This window comes from Balaenoptera acutorostrata, chromosome 8 (assembly GCF_949987535.1).
Source record: "Balaenoptera acutorostrata chromosome 8, mBalAcu1.1, whole genome shotgun sequence".
Lineage (NCBI taxonomy): Eukaryota > Metazoa > Chordata > Mammalia > Artiodactyla > Balaenopteridae > Balaenoptera > Balaenoptera acutorostrata.
The window spans coordinates 49,280,102-49,295,810 of NC_080071.1; positions in this window are offsets into that span (position 1 = coordinate 49,280,102).

Genomic DNA, 15,709 nt, shown 5'->3' on the forward strand with positions numbered 1-15,709 from the left:
GAAGTTGGAGAACAGGGTCATGTATCCACATGTCCTTGAGAAGTAAACCAAGGCACACTCATATGAGGCACCTGCAGAAGGAGGGAACAGAGGAATCAAACTCCTCCACATTATGGCAATCGCTTACTGGAGATGAATTTTGTGGATAGGTCCTCAAGCAAGGCACAAAAGATAATGATATTTGCCACAGAATATCTCAGCAACAAGAACCTCCAAGTGCTTTACATTAATTTTTACTTGCCATAAGGGGAGTGCTGTGCTGCCCCCAACTTCCAGGTAGCTTAAAGGAGATTCAGTTGGTTAAAAAAAAATTACTTCCGGTCCACACTGTCTGAGAAATGTTTGTGGGAATAGTAGCTAAGTCATGCATATCTCGAAATGTAATGTGGAGACTCTGTTTTCCATTGTCACCAGAGTCCTCAGAAGCCAAAACTGAGAGAATGGTGGCAAAAAGAACAGGTGGGAGACTATAGTGAAGCTTGTGGAAAAGAAAATTTGGAAAGAAAACAAGCAAGATCCATAACACCAAAACTAGTAATGTGTTTGCGCTTTGGCAGGGGAATCCTAAGTCCTTATTAATGGGAAAAGTCAAGATATATTTGTTGGGGCTTATAAAATGGAAAGGAATTGAAAATGAAAATGGAATAAAAAATCCTCAAAATACACGCAAAATGCAAAATGACAGTAATCTCCTGGCCTTGACAGTCTAGATTACAAAGCACCTCTTAAATCACAAGACCCAACTGGCTATTCTTCCTTCTGAGGAATTACTTGACTGGCTGAAAATTAAGATCACTTTCAAAAGTCATATGTATTTTTTCCAGAACTCAGACAACACAACCTTCCCGTCAATGTAATCATAACTAAGGAAGCCATGCAAGTTTTAAATCAGTTTACAAAAAAAAAGATGTCCTAAAAACCATTTTCTAGTCCATTCTCCAAGTTTTTAAGTTAAATAGGTTAACTAACTTTTAAAAAATTCCAGCCAGAACAAAATGTGCATTTTAATTTAAAATTAATAAGTATTTATGGTTGCAAAATAAAAGAGGTTTATTATTTTATTTTTAAGTTGCTTTTTCACTTACCTGTCAGGCATCCTAAGTTTCCTCTGCTGTATCTGATGTGCTCACCAGGACAAATAAATGCGGATTAAGCAATGGTCACCACTACACTGCTCTAAAGAAAAATAATCGGGTTATCATCAGCTATTACAGGAAGAGCTCAGATCCAGGACAGAGCTTCTGTCGGGTTTGAAAGTTTTTAGCCTAACATAGGAGTGATAAAGCCACGTTGCCATTCAAAAGCCTTTCTCAATGCTGCAGGCATATCTCAAGAACTGTTTGACAATTCTCCAACCTGTAATTGACTGGATCCTTGAGAAATTTACCTTCAGACATCTAATTTAAGTTATGGACATCTAATTAAAAAATAAGTATCCTTCTACGTTTGCATTTTGTTTGAATATTTCAAATAGATTTGACCTTGCAAAGGTTCTCATGAATGCTGACCTCTCATCTCTCTCCCTTTCTCTCCATTTCCCTCTCTCTCTGTCTCTCTCATACACACACAGAGATACACTCAGTAGTCTGCAGCCTCTAGTTGTAAAATTAAATGCAGAATCAGAAGATTCCAAAAGAAATATATTCCTAAGGCAAATCCACAGAGACAGGAAGCATATGAGTGGTTGTCAGGCGCTGGGGTTTGGGGAAGAGGAGAATGGGTAGAGACTGCTTAATGGGTGTGGGGTTTCCTTCTGGGGTGATGAAAATGTTCTGTAACTAGACAGTGGTGATGGTTGTACAACATTGTGCACGTACTAAAAATTACTGAAATGTATACTTTCAAATGGTGAATTTTATGTTATGTGAAGTTTACCTCATTTTCTTAAAAAAAATGTATTCATATATGGAAAGTTTGCCATTTTTCAGTAGTAGTATTCATTGGAATAAATGTAGATAGAAAATCTTAAAAAAAGAAAGAGAGTTTGGAAAGAGGAAAAGAGACATCTTGTCCATCACACTCACTGAAAACTCAAAAATCATGGCACCAAATTTACTGTTTAGTTTCTCCATGTGCAGCCAGAAAAAAACATACAAATTTCATTTAGTAAATGTTTCAGTCTCTCAACTTTTGCCATAGGTAGTTTCTTTTGCTGTCTAATCTAATTCTCTCATGTTACAATGTAAGGCCCGTTCTCTTGTATGCTGTCTTTAGAAACAGAAGACAGACACTTAGCATCACCACAATATTCCCTTCACATTCTCCAAACCTTGATTGGCCTTACCCAGCCTTGCCTTCCTCAGGCTAAAAAAACAGGGATTGGGCTTCCCTGGTGGCGCAGTGGTTGAGAATCTGCCTGCTAATGCAGGGGACACGGGTTCGAGCCCTGGTCTGGGAAGATCCCACATGCCACGGAGCAGCTGGGCCCGTGAGCCACAACTACTGAGCCTGCGCGTCTGGAGCCTGTGCTCCGCGACGGGAGGGGCCGCGATAGAGAAAGGCCCGCGCACCGCGATGAGGAGTGGCCCCCGCTTGCCGCAACTGGAGAAAGCCCTCGCACGAACCGAAGACCCAACACAGCCATAAATAAATAAATAAATAAATAAATAAATAAATAAATAAATAAGAAAATCCTTTAAAAAAAAAAAAAAAAAACAGGGATGGATTTCTCTGGTATTCAGTCATTTTAATTGATCTTCTTGGTGCCCGTTTCAGTTGCACCATTTGCTTGCAAGCCCCTCACAGCACAGAGGGCCTCACCCATCTGAGCAGAGTTCCCGGGTCACACACGCTCATATCCTTAATCATCTGTCTCAGACACTCCACACTGCATCCCTGTTTCTAAGCAGCACCTTGAAGATGATTCCCACTAAGCTGGCCATACACTTATGCATGAAGCTTGCATTCTGGACTCTTAGCAAAAATTTCAGAGTTCCTTAATGTTCCCTTGTGACATAGTCCATGTGTCCAGTGCAAGAGTCCCTGTTTTCCAGCTCCCGCCTCACTCCAATCTTTTACTGATGTGATCGTTGTCCTGCTCTTCTATTTTGTTTGTTTTTTATTTCAGTAAATACTACTTCCATACTGTTAATTTGTTCCTTAAGAGTTTCATAAGATGCCCAATTGTTACAACATGTCAATTATGAGTGCAGCATAGTAAAAGATAATGGTGTCTCACAGCCATAAAATCCTGACTAATGGTATCCCTCATCTTGGGTCCCTTGAATTTGTGCACACACAGACCCCGTAATAAGGAAGACCCTAATATGATAAAGAAGACCTTTATTATGTGCCCTGGACACAGCCCTCTTCTTTGATGCAATTAGAAAATACTGACTAGAGTTATTATTTCATCATTTAAGGATAATTAAAAATACAATAAGAAGGTCCTCCCAAGGATGTCTGCCAGAAGTTTTACTGCATTGTTACCTGCATTGAGCTGCATGTATAACAAAAGGTACCATGTATGTGGAGCACCGTGGCAGATATTAAACAAGGAGCTTATGAGATATTATCTTGTCTCATCTTCACAACACCCCTATGAAGTAATACTATTATTATTCCCATTGTACACATAAAGAAACTGGAGGCTCGGAGAGGTTAAATAACTCACCTAAGGTCACTCAGTTAGAGAGGGGTAGAGCTAGGGTTCAAGCCTAGACTCGACTGATTGTAAAGCCCTTGCTCTTTCCACTTTGTTATTCTTCCCGTCACCACCTAATAAGCTTGGGACAACGCAGGTGATGCCAATAAGCATAAATAGGGCTTCTTCTTCCTGTTGGCTCCCTTAGAGATGACAGGGACTCGGGCACCCATAGGGACTTAGAACTAAGCATTGATGGTGGAGGCCACTGTAAAACTGTGTGTGGGGGGGGGATGAATTGGGGGTAATTCCATCTCTTTGGTGGGGTGTGAACCACCTAATACCAGGAGCTGTTGGAATTCTTTCGCATGGTGCCCACTGCCCAAGTCCAGCTGAGAGTACAGCCCCCCTTTCAGAGCACTGTGTGGCTATAAGATGGATAAAATAACATTAAATAGGTTGGTGAAAAGCTCAGTTTTATACTTTTAGGTATGAAAAGGGGAGACTAAAATAAAAATAAAATATTTGGGGGGGTTTCCGTTTTTATTTTTAGACTGCGTACTGCTGAATTTTGTAATCAGTCTTGAAAGTCAGGGCTTTATAAAAATGTTATCTCAAAAATAGTCTAAAGGAATTTCTTGGAACTGTAAAGGGAAATAGAATTTTAAAAGGGGGCTTAATCAGTATAGATTTTACATGATTAAAGAGGTTATTTTTAAGCTACTTGGAAAGCAACATAGATACAGATTCAGTATCAGGTATAGGAGATTGGGGTTTTTCTATAGTGGCAGAAGAAATGCATTTTTGAGAATAATTTTTCATATTTAGAAAATGTTCTACCTAGGAGAATAATAATTAATATTTGCATAGGTCTCTTTAGTCTACAATGTGCTTTGATGTTTTCTTACTTAATCCTCTAATAACTGCAGAAGGTTTTTGATCATGGAGGTCATACATCAAGTCAATCCCAGAAGTCCATTGCCTATGTACACACACACACACACACACTGTACATGTCCCTCTGGAAGCAGGAAAAGTTTTGAGTGATGGGGGCTTGTAATGAAGGATATTATGGGTTTGGAAAGGGGACTGGGTTAAGGAGAACTTAAGGGGCTGAAGATAAAAGTGAACAAAAGAGCAGGGAGAAAGAGAGTGGGCAGCATGGTATATCAGAAACAAGGTTCAGATTAGACATCAGGAGACAAAGTTCCATCTTTGCTAATAAGCAGCTTTGTGTCCTTGGGCAACTTACTTTACCTCTATCTAAGGTCTGTTTTCTTATTTGTAAATGAGTGCTTTAGTTGATCTCTGAGATCAAATTCATCAAAATTGTCTGCGATTCAATAACAGTAGTTAGCTTTAGTGATTTTTATTTTCCTCTCAATAATTTTCCATATAATGAGCATGTAATTACTTACATACTTTTATAATGAGCATGTATTTCCTATATATCCAGAAACAAAAAGATTAAACTTTCTGTGGTTTAATTCCTTCAACCACAGGAAGGTTTCCTTTTATCAGTTTATGCCACTTCAACCTTTGAACAGGACTAACTGTAAATTATCTTCAAGGACAATGATCCATAAAATACTAATTAATTAAGCTTTTAAAAAATCTGAGTTGCAATAATGCATTTAAAATAAACCTCAATAGATTTTTCTGCCACATACATGGTATTATTTTTTAAGAGGAAAATGGATGATAGTTTTCTATCTTTGATATTACACTTGAATTGATTTCATTATTATACCTCTGGGGAATTTTGAGGTATTCATTAAAGGAACAAATGATCCTTGTTTATTTTTAGACTACTTTATTTATCTACTAGGCCCAAATATTCATAAGCTAGAAAATAATATCACCAAGTAAGAGACCTTGGTTTGGTAACTCTTTTGGTGCTCTGCACTTAATTTTTTTTTTAATTGTTTAGTCCATCAGCTATCTGAAATGTAACAATGGGTATTTGAAGTTTTGCTTCCTGAAGAACATTGCATTTACATGTGAAGACTGGTTTTCAAAAATACATAAAATATGCTGCTAGAACTGGTGGACAAAAATATTTTCAAGGCTATCACTCTCAAAGAATGTGTCCTTGAACTTTTAGTTTTCATTTGATTTTGGAAGTCCAGCTTAGGCTGACTTCAGCTTCTTCAAGGATTGTTTTCTTAGTTTCACCTGACCCTCCATCAACACTGACTGTGAGTCTTCCCTTTTCCATCCCCACCCTTTCCTTCTGATAGACATTAATGGCCAATTACTGTGCTGTGGCAAGCTCAGCATCCCATTTCTTGTGGTCACAAGGTATGTACTTTTAGTAATTTACTTTGTGTTCTTAGCATTAAGATGCATCCCTAAGAAGTCACATTAGAAGACACTAATGTTTTGACTAATTTAAAACTGCAAATGAAAAACACCTAGGCTACAATTATCAGTTTATGAGGATCTAGGTATCATTAAATGAGTTTAGTTGTTTCTTCTTAGTACCGATTACTTAGACATGCCTAATTTGTTTTTCTTCGTATGAGCAATCAATTGCCCTTTAAGGTAAAGTGGACTGATGCAGAATGATGATTAATTGTGTCAGCTCTTCAGAGGGTGGACCATCTACGCTAAGGTCAAACAATAAGGATAAAATGGTTTAGGAAAGGTTCATATTTGTGTCATAGGAAGCTCTTCAGTCTACTGAAAAAAAAAGTCTCATTAAGCAGTTGACCAGCTCAAACAAGACTGTAATCATAGCAAATTAAGTGTATTCATTTACCTATTGTGAGTTTATACTAAGCTGGTGAATAAATACTTAGGAAATAATTCCTCACTGAAATCTCATGAATTATATTACATTGGTATTTATCTTTATTTGATTGTGCTATATGGCCCCAGGGAAAATCTGGCATATTTTCTCTTTCAAACTGTTCACACTTTTTAAAGTAAAAGTATTGGGTGGGCCAAAAGGTTCATTCGGTTTTTTTCCGTAAGATGGATAAAGTAGCACTTAATTGTCGTTAACTTCATTCGAAACAATTTTGTTAGATTGTATGTGACAGCTGTCATATCAGCGTGCATTTTAAAAAAAGACATCAAAATTGGTGAATTTTTGTGTAGCCATTTTAATATTGAAGATGGAAGAAAAAAAGCAAGATTTTTGGCATATTACGCTTTATTGTTTCAAGAAAGATAAAAACACAACTGAAATGCAAAAAAAGATTTGTGCAGTGTATGGAGAAGGTGCTGTGACTGATGGAACGTGTCAAAAGTGGTCTGTGAAGTTTCGTGCTGGAGATTTCTCGCTGGACGATGCTCCACAGTCGGGTAGACCAGTTGAAGTTGATAGCAATCAAACGAAACAATAATTGAGAACAATCAACGTTATACCACACGGGAGATAGCTGACATACTCAAAACATCCATATCAAGCTTTGAAAATCATTTGCACCAGCTTGGTTATGTGAATCGCTTTGATGTTTGGGTTCCACATAAGTTAAGCGAGAAAAAACTTCTTGACCGTATTTCCGCATGCGATTCTCTACTTAAACGTAATGAAAACATTCCATTTTAAAAACAAATTGTGACGGGAGATGAAAAGTGGATACTGTACAATAATGTGGAACGGAAGAGATCATGGGCAAGCAAAATGAACCACCACCAACCACACCAAAGGCCGGTTTTCATCCAAAGAAGGTGATGCTGTGTATATGGTGGGATTGGATGGGAGTCCTCTATTACGAGCTCCTTCAGGAAAACGAAACGTTTAATTCCAACAAGTACTGCTCCCAATTAGACCAACTGAAAGTGGCACTCGACGAAAAGCATCCAGAATTAGTCAACAGAAAACACATAATCTTCCATCAGGATAACGCAAGACCGCATGTTTCTTTGATGACCAGACAAAAACTGTCACAGCTTGGCTGGGAAGTTCTGATTCATCCACCGTATTCAGCAGACATTGCACCTTCGGATTTCCATTTATTTCGGTCTTTACAAAATTCTCTTAATGGAAAAAATTTCAATTCCCTGGAAGACTGCAAAAGGCACCTGGAACAGTTCTTTGCTCAAAAAGATAAAAAGTTTTGGGAAGAAGGAATTATGAAGTTACCTGAAAAATGGCAGAAGGTAGTGGAACAAAAGGGTGAATAAGTTGTTAAATAAAGTTCTTGGTGAAAATGAAAAATGTGTCTTTTATTTTACTTAAAAAAACCGAAGGCACTTTTTGGCCCACCCAATATATCACAAGTCTCCTGATTTCTCCTGTTCACTATTTCAGAGACTGCTTGGCTCATCAATGCTATTTGTTCCAAACTGCTTTGCAAACCATAATAGTATATAAAGATCCCCATGGGACAAAAGTCCCAGAAGTTCCGTAACTATGCCTTTTGGTCAAATTAAGTAGCTATTATCTTCATGTAGAAAAAGATCAAAATAGTTGTTTTGATACTTCCAGTTCAAAATACTTTCATGTCTGTAAAAAGACAGTTAGGCTTACACAACTAAATCTGAAAGTCTAGCCTTATATATAAACTGATGGCTCAACAAACAAAAGAGTGGGTAACCATTTCTGGGGTGTTTATAAGGATTACTGGTCAAAACATCTCTCTGATAAATTTCCCTTTGTCTATATATGTCCAGGTCAACTCTGGGTATAACTACTGTTCAAATTATCCCTGTATAACTATCACCTCCTCAAGGGAAAGGAAACGTCTCTACTGAAATCCATTTATTTTGAAATTAAAAGAGGAAAGAAGATCCTTCTGATATTTAGTCCAGATCCTTTGAACTTAAGTTTTAATTGCTGGCTCTGCTGTTAAGAAGTTAGACACTTTTTTAAACTATTCCCAAGAACAAGACTCTAAATGCCAGATGGAATTAACCTAATGGTCCATGGATCCAAGATTCAGTCTCCAACTTTGGGACAAAAGGATAATTTGTAGATGATAGTGGCTTGCCTCTTTGTCTTTAAGGAAGTAGTAAGGCATAGCAGGAGGACACACTGTTCCACACTAGACAAACCTGAGTTCAATCAACTCTACTTCTTATTAACTATGTGATGAGGTTACCTAACTCTCTGGACCTCAGCTTCCTTTTTGGTAAAATGGAGACAGTAATGTCTCTTTCCATAGTCAATATAGGGCATGAATGAGATGCAACAGACATAGTGCCTGGTACATGGTGAGCCTCAAATGTCAATTACTTCATCAGAACCTAGAGACAGACACCTTAGAAACCTGCTAGAGCCATCTCTTCACTGATCTCCACATTTCCTCAATCTGTGTTTTGATTTTGTAACATGAATTTATCATCACTCCCTATCTGAAAAACTATTCCATTTGCTTACACTCAGTATTTTATTTGCCTTAAAAGTTCATTTTCAAACTTTCAGAAAAGAACCCTGATTAGAGTCCCCAAACGTTCTTAAGTTCATGCTCACTTGATCTCCATCCTCTATAATTTCATTGTCTTCAGTCATTCCTCCTTTAAATCTTCGTGTTTACATATTAAAGTCCTAATTTAGGGGTTAGAAATTGTTGAAAAATTTTGGACCAAGTTTCCTCCTGATCTTTTAAGGAATTGCGTAGTGCTGACTGGCCAAACTTCCTGGATAACTTCACAAACAGGAAGTGGGGTGTAAAACACATACACACAACCTGTCCTAAAAGCAGGGGTGAGAAGGGGGGTTTATACGTTAGCAACTGAGTTGAATAACTCATGCCATTTCTCCCAAACTGCAGGAAGACGTGTCTGTCTTGCTTAACATTGTGTTTCTGGTGTCTAGCACAGTGATTATCACATGGCAGCTGCTTAAGAAATGTTTGTTGATGGAATGAATGAATGAATGGGCAAATGGATGCCATTAAGAATCCCATGTGTATGCTTTGGTAATGTACTATGTTACAAATGTCTGGTTATATCAGTTAGTAATGCTTCCAGCTGCCAAGTCAAAATACTCAGAATACTACCCAATAGTGGCTTAAATAAATGAGGTTTTTTCCCCCCTACAGTTTGGAGAAAGGTTGTTGCAGGTATGTTGGCTCAGCAGCCCTATGATGTCAGGTTTAGAGTCTCTGAGAGTCTCTTGGACTTTTCTGGCTGGCAAGATTGTTGGAGGAGTCCCAAGCCTCATGTCCTCCCATGACCATGTTCAAGAACAGATGTAGCTAGTGGTACAGGGCAGGGAGCTTCTCTGAGTACCCTGTCTCTTATCAGAGAGGAAAATATTCCACAGGAGACCCCTAGGGAATTGCCCCTTATACTCCATTGGTCAGAACTGGGTTTCCTGCTCACTCCTAGGCCAGAAACTAGAACCACTTTCCCTGAGATCATTGGATCTCCAACTAATATCTAAATAGGGATTCTGTGAGCAAGGAAAAAGAAATAGGATGAAAATGGCTTTTGCTATCCTCAAAATTACTGTTGTATCAGAACCATTTTCAGGGCTTGTTAAAACTCAGTGTTTTGTTGATATTCCTTGGCTATAACTAGACATAAAATTGGTGCTTTTAGTTACCACTGATAGAGCTGAATGGAAAATTAAGGCAATGTTAATTAATTTGTTAATGTTAATTACATAATTTAATTAAAATGCTGTGTATAATTCAAAGAAAAGGACTAATAATCCTTCGGATTTTTCATCAGTACCTGTGATGTTGCTAGCATTTCTGAAGAAGTGTATTTCAATGGCTTTTTGCCTTCATAAAAGGAATGAAATCTATTCCAACAAATAGAAATAAATTAAGATCTGAACTGATTCTGAAAACTTGTCTTTTATTGTGAGCATAAGAATATCTTGAGTTTGTGTTTGCCCTACTAATCAGTGACCACAAGAATAAAATCATGAATCAAAAGGTGAAAAATTCAAACAGTTTTCTAGTATCGTAGAAGCCTTAGATACTATATCTATTATACGGTATCATAGAAGTCCTCAAAAAAGTGGAATCCAACCTTTTGAAATTTAATTTAGTTAAACTGTTTATGGAAATACAAGCTTGGTCTCAAAATACTGTTTGCAGTTTAAGCCAAAAAGTACAGAGTTTTAGAAATTAGTAGTCCATGTAGGAGCTATGACTTAATAGGGTTTTACTGCTTTGTGAGATTCTCCAGACTATTATCACTAGTGAGAAAAATGTTGCATAGTTTTCAGATATACTGCTTTAGGTGATAGGTATCAAACATCAAAAATACTAAAACTTGCCTGTGTTATATAGTAAGATGTCTCAGAGTAAGACGTCTCCTCAGGAAAAAAAAAGCACTTGTTTCCAGTAATTTTTAATGAGTGTTAAAGATTATAAATTGGATAAAAGGATAAAAAACTTAATTTGTTCATTTCCCATTATAACTGTGCTTCCAAAGGTATCTGTATTTAAATTTTATTAAAAACAGACATATATCAGAGGAAGCCTGGCTATCGAACCAAAACACTCATCTCATCTCTACCTTTTAAAAAATAGCCAATTAAAGGTTATTTACTTTTAAATGTTATATGCTGTAAAAGGCAACTACTAAAAATATCTTCAGTTATTCATCAGTAGACCTTCCACACTTTTTACACTATGTGCCAGGCAAAAAAGAGGTAGTAATATAAGTCATCATCAACCATTAACTTGTTTTACCACTCTAGTACATACTAAGCATGTACTACATATGAAAGTTAAGATATGAAAATTATCAGAAACTTTTCAGATATGAAAGTTAAGTTTACAGAATGTAAGATTTTCGTGGTAAGATTGGAACAATTCCACAGAATACAGGATGGGTGGCACTCTTATAGTTTCCTAGCAAGTAGATTATATAAAATCTGAAAATTTTCAGATTTGGTTCTTTTCTCTTTTATCTGTTTACTCATTCTTTTTTTAGAACTTATTTTTCACACTACAACTTACTGGGTGTTAGATCCTTGTAAGAATGTAAGAGAATGTCATTTCTGAACCTGTGCTTATGAAATGAAGCCTATCTCAATCAACTTGTCAACTGAGCTTTAAAATCCCTGGCTGGCAGTGGGTGGGTTCATTTGTTCATTTTTGGTTGGTGAATTTTTCTTTACATAATTTTTAAGTAAGGCACAAACCCAAGGAACAGGTCCCATTGCATGTGAGCATTTAAAAATGGGATCTGAGGATCATGATTGCTATGGGTTGAATTGTTGTCCTCCCCCGCACCCCCCCACCCCTGCAAAATTCCTATGTTGAAGTCCTAATCACCAGTACCTTTAAATGTGACCTTTTTTGGAATAGGGTTATTGCAAATGTAATTAAGATGAGGTCATACTGGAGTAGAGCAGGCCCTTAATCCAATATAACTGGTATCCTTATAAAAAGGGTAAATTTGGACATAGACACACAAGAAGAAGAATGCCACCTGAAGATGAAGGCAGAGATCTACAAACCAAGGAACACCAAAGATTGCTAGCAAACCACCAGAAGCTGGGACAGAGGCATGGAACAGAATCTCCTTCACAGCCTTCAGAAGGCCACAACCCTGTTGACATTTTGATTTCGGACTTCTAACCTCCAGAACTGTGAGACAAACAAATTTCTGCTGTTCTAAGCTACCCAGTTTGTGGTATTTTGCTACAGCAATCCTAGCAAGCTAATACAATACTTAATCATAATTAATTAGAAATATCGGAGGCTGTCTTAGGGGTGGAAAGGCTGTTGAGGGAGATTACACCCTCCTTGGAAAGGAGTTGCCCCTACTCAGGGGAGGAAGGAAGGAAGGAAGGAAGGAAGGAAGGAAAGAAGGGAGGAAGGAAGGAAGGAGGGAAAAGAGAGATTGATTGTCAGCACCATCCAAGGAAAAGAGAACTACCTGACTGGTAGCCCGAGAAAGATCACAATAGTAGATATGAGAATCATTTGCCTTTGCAACATTTACTCAAAAAATCCTTTAAAGCCATCCAATTCACTTTCCTTTCACTTAATTCTCACCACATAATCTAGAATTTACTAATTTAATATCACAGGTCACATAGTGCTGGACAGAGGGAGTAATAGGGAGTATTCTTTTCCCTAGAAAGGATATGCCTCTCTGCAAATTAAAACAGTGGTAGAAACCAGCATCTCTTGAGTTTAGCAAATATAACCTACTTATAATAATAAACAATAATAATAGGTAACACTGAGCACTTGCTATGTACCTGACACTCCTCTAAATACTTTACATATACTAATTCATTTAATTCTCACAGTAAACCATGAAGTAAGCATGATGATTATACCCATCTTACAGACAAGGAAATTGAGGTTTAGATCTCTTGGGGAGCATTTTACTAAGTTTCTAGACCTGAGCGCTAAGAAACTAAACGCTTGACCAGTAATGATCCCCTAATATGCTCTACCTTCTTATACCTGGCTTGAAATAGACATTCTCACCTATCGTATCACCACACAGGTAGTACCTGCACAATCTCAGCAACTCTGTACACAGTGCAGTTCTCTCTTGAGAATTAAGATAGCAAAAAAGAATTGCAAACAGAATCTATTATATCTTCTCAGATCACCTATGGGTGAGTGATTCTCCAAGCTGTCATCTACCTAGCATCCACAGAGTACAGATAGTATGAAACAGCTTAACTATTCAGGGTGCACAGATTGTGTGCAATTTTGTGCTCACACTATTATATTACTGGGTTAGAAGCAGTGTTGTATACCCAAGATATCACCTTTGTAAGGGTGAATTTCTTTTGCAAGTACTACATATTTGGATTGCAAGTAATTAAAACTCACCACACAGTGTAATAAGAGTTTTCATGCATCCCCTGGAACCACTGTAATTCCACAGAATGTATGACTAAAATTTAATTTGAGGTGCCTGCTTCTCTTTTATAATCCTCCTGATCTTTAATAGATGAACTGAAAATAAACACCAACAAAGTGTAAGCACAGAACAATTCCCTATGGTTAACTTTTATCTTTGACCAACAAGACATTTAAATTTTGTTACTCCAGCCAGAAGAAGATTTTTTAGGAGCTAAGACTATGGAATGGGGCCTCGAGTATTCCATTATATTATCAATGTTAAAGAAATAAACATAAATTAATCAAAACAGAGAGCAGGGCTTCCCTGGTGGCACAGCGGTTGAGAGTCTGCCTGCCAATGCAGGGGACACGGGTTCGAGCCCTGGTCTGGGAAGATCCCACATGCCGCGGAGCAACTGGGCCCGTGAGCCACAGCTACTGAGCCTGCGCGTCTGGAGCCTGTGCTCCGCAACAAGAGAGGCCGCGACAGTGAGAGGCCTGCGCACCGCGATCAAGAGTTGCCCCCGCTTGCCACAACTGGAGAAAGCTCTCACACAGAAACGAAGACCCAACACAGCCATAAATAAATAAAAATTAAAAAAAAAAAAAAACAGAGAGCAATGAAACAAGAGGTAAACTGAGGAAAAACGTGAGGCATGGCTTGCCAATCTCACTATAAAGAGTAGTTTTTACCTCGTAAACCTTGAGGCAACCAAAGAACCTGGGAGAAGAAAGAAGAGGACCTGGTGCTTACACTGAGGTGGGGCGGAGGGGAGTGGAGAGCTGCTTCCACAGTTCCTGAGCAGCGCTGCGGAGGGCCATGCTTGCTGCCTGTGGACACTCACTTAGGCAGCTCCTACTTGGTGGCAGGCATTCTCCAGGTTCCGAAATACAGAAGTGAATAGAATAGACAAGCTCTATACCCCTATGAAGCTTACATCCACTATGACAAACTCAGGGTTTGGGATGTTGATCCCTTATACTTCCGGAGAAGAAAAGTGTGGAGGGGTGGATAGAGATAGAGAACTAACATCTACTGAGCACACACTACGTATGAGGCTCTGGACTGTACCCTCAGTCCAGAAAAATCCTGATCTCCTGCCTACTTTGGATCCTAAATAGAAAAGACTACACTATGGCCTATAATCAGTAGTCTATGAAATTAACGATCATAGAAATACTTAGAATCTTCAAACTGAGGCAGTCTGGGCACATGGAAGACATTTAATAAATACTTTTAGAATGAATGCATTATTAATCATAATTTTTAAAACTGTCAAATAGCTTCGTTATTTACTATTGATATTTATTGTATGACGTGAAGTGATCTGAAACTGTATAAAAGACACTGTTTGTCTTTCCCTCTTAAAGGGAACAATACCTAGATATTGCCTAAATAAAGAAAACACTTGGAGAACTTAAAGTAGTCCAAGGGGCTATTTTAAGCAAACACTTCAGTTTCTTACATCCGTGAGAATTCCTTATAAACGAACAACATGAAGTCACAAGAGGTCCTTCACCTGAGCAGCATCAGTTATCACTGCGTAGATTCCAGGGGCGGCTAGCTGACCCTTATCTTCAAAATGAATGATGTTGAGAATCTAAGAAATAAACAATGCGGATTGTTCTCCTTTCTAAACTCAAAGGATATACACTTTGAAGAGACGTAAAGGGGAAGAATTTCATTTGCTTAGTGAAAACAAATGAAATTGTCCAGTGTATTTGCCTTCTCACTGGAATAAGTGAGCCATGTCTAGACAGGCACGGTATAGAGAAAAGTTTGTTGACTGGTTAGATCATTTCAATGGAAGAAATTCAATACTGAGGAAAAGAAATATAGTTGCAAAATCCTCTGTTCAAACATGAAGAATACTCAAATACAGCATAAATTTGTGATTAAAGAATATGAATAAATGTTAACTCTTCCTATTTTTGATAGCACTACACATTTTTTCTTTCCACAGCTTCATGATACTATATTCCTGCTTAATTGCTTCCTCAGTAGTCTTCTTTACAGCCTACCAAAATCTAAGGGAAAAAATTTTAATTACCACTATTTAGAGTAAAAATTGTAATTAACCTTCCTAACAAACATGGAAGGGGGAACCAACAGCAAGTCATCTGGATGGGAGTGGAGGAAATCATCTCTGCTTAGGCTGATGTTTCTTTAGAACAAGTGAAGATGCTGGTCATCCTGAACATGAGGTAGAAAGCAAGGAAATAAGCAAAAGCCCATGTCATGAAAAGTGGGCAATTTCTGTATTTTAGGAGTCATAGCTTCATGGTAAAGCTTTATTATTTTATCTGAATTGTTGTAGATTTTCAGCAAGAAATACAATAAAATATAAGTTCAAAACACATTCCAGAGACATGCGTAACTATATAATCGTCTCTCTTAATT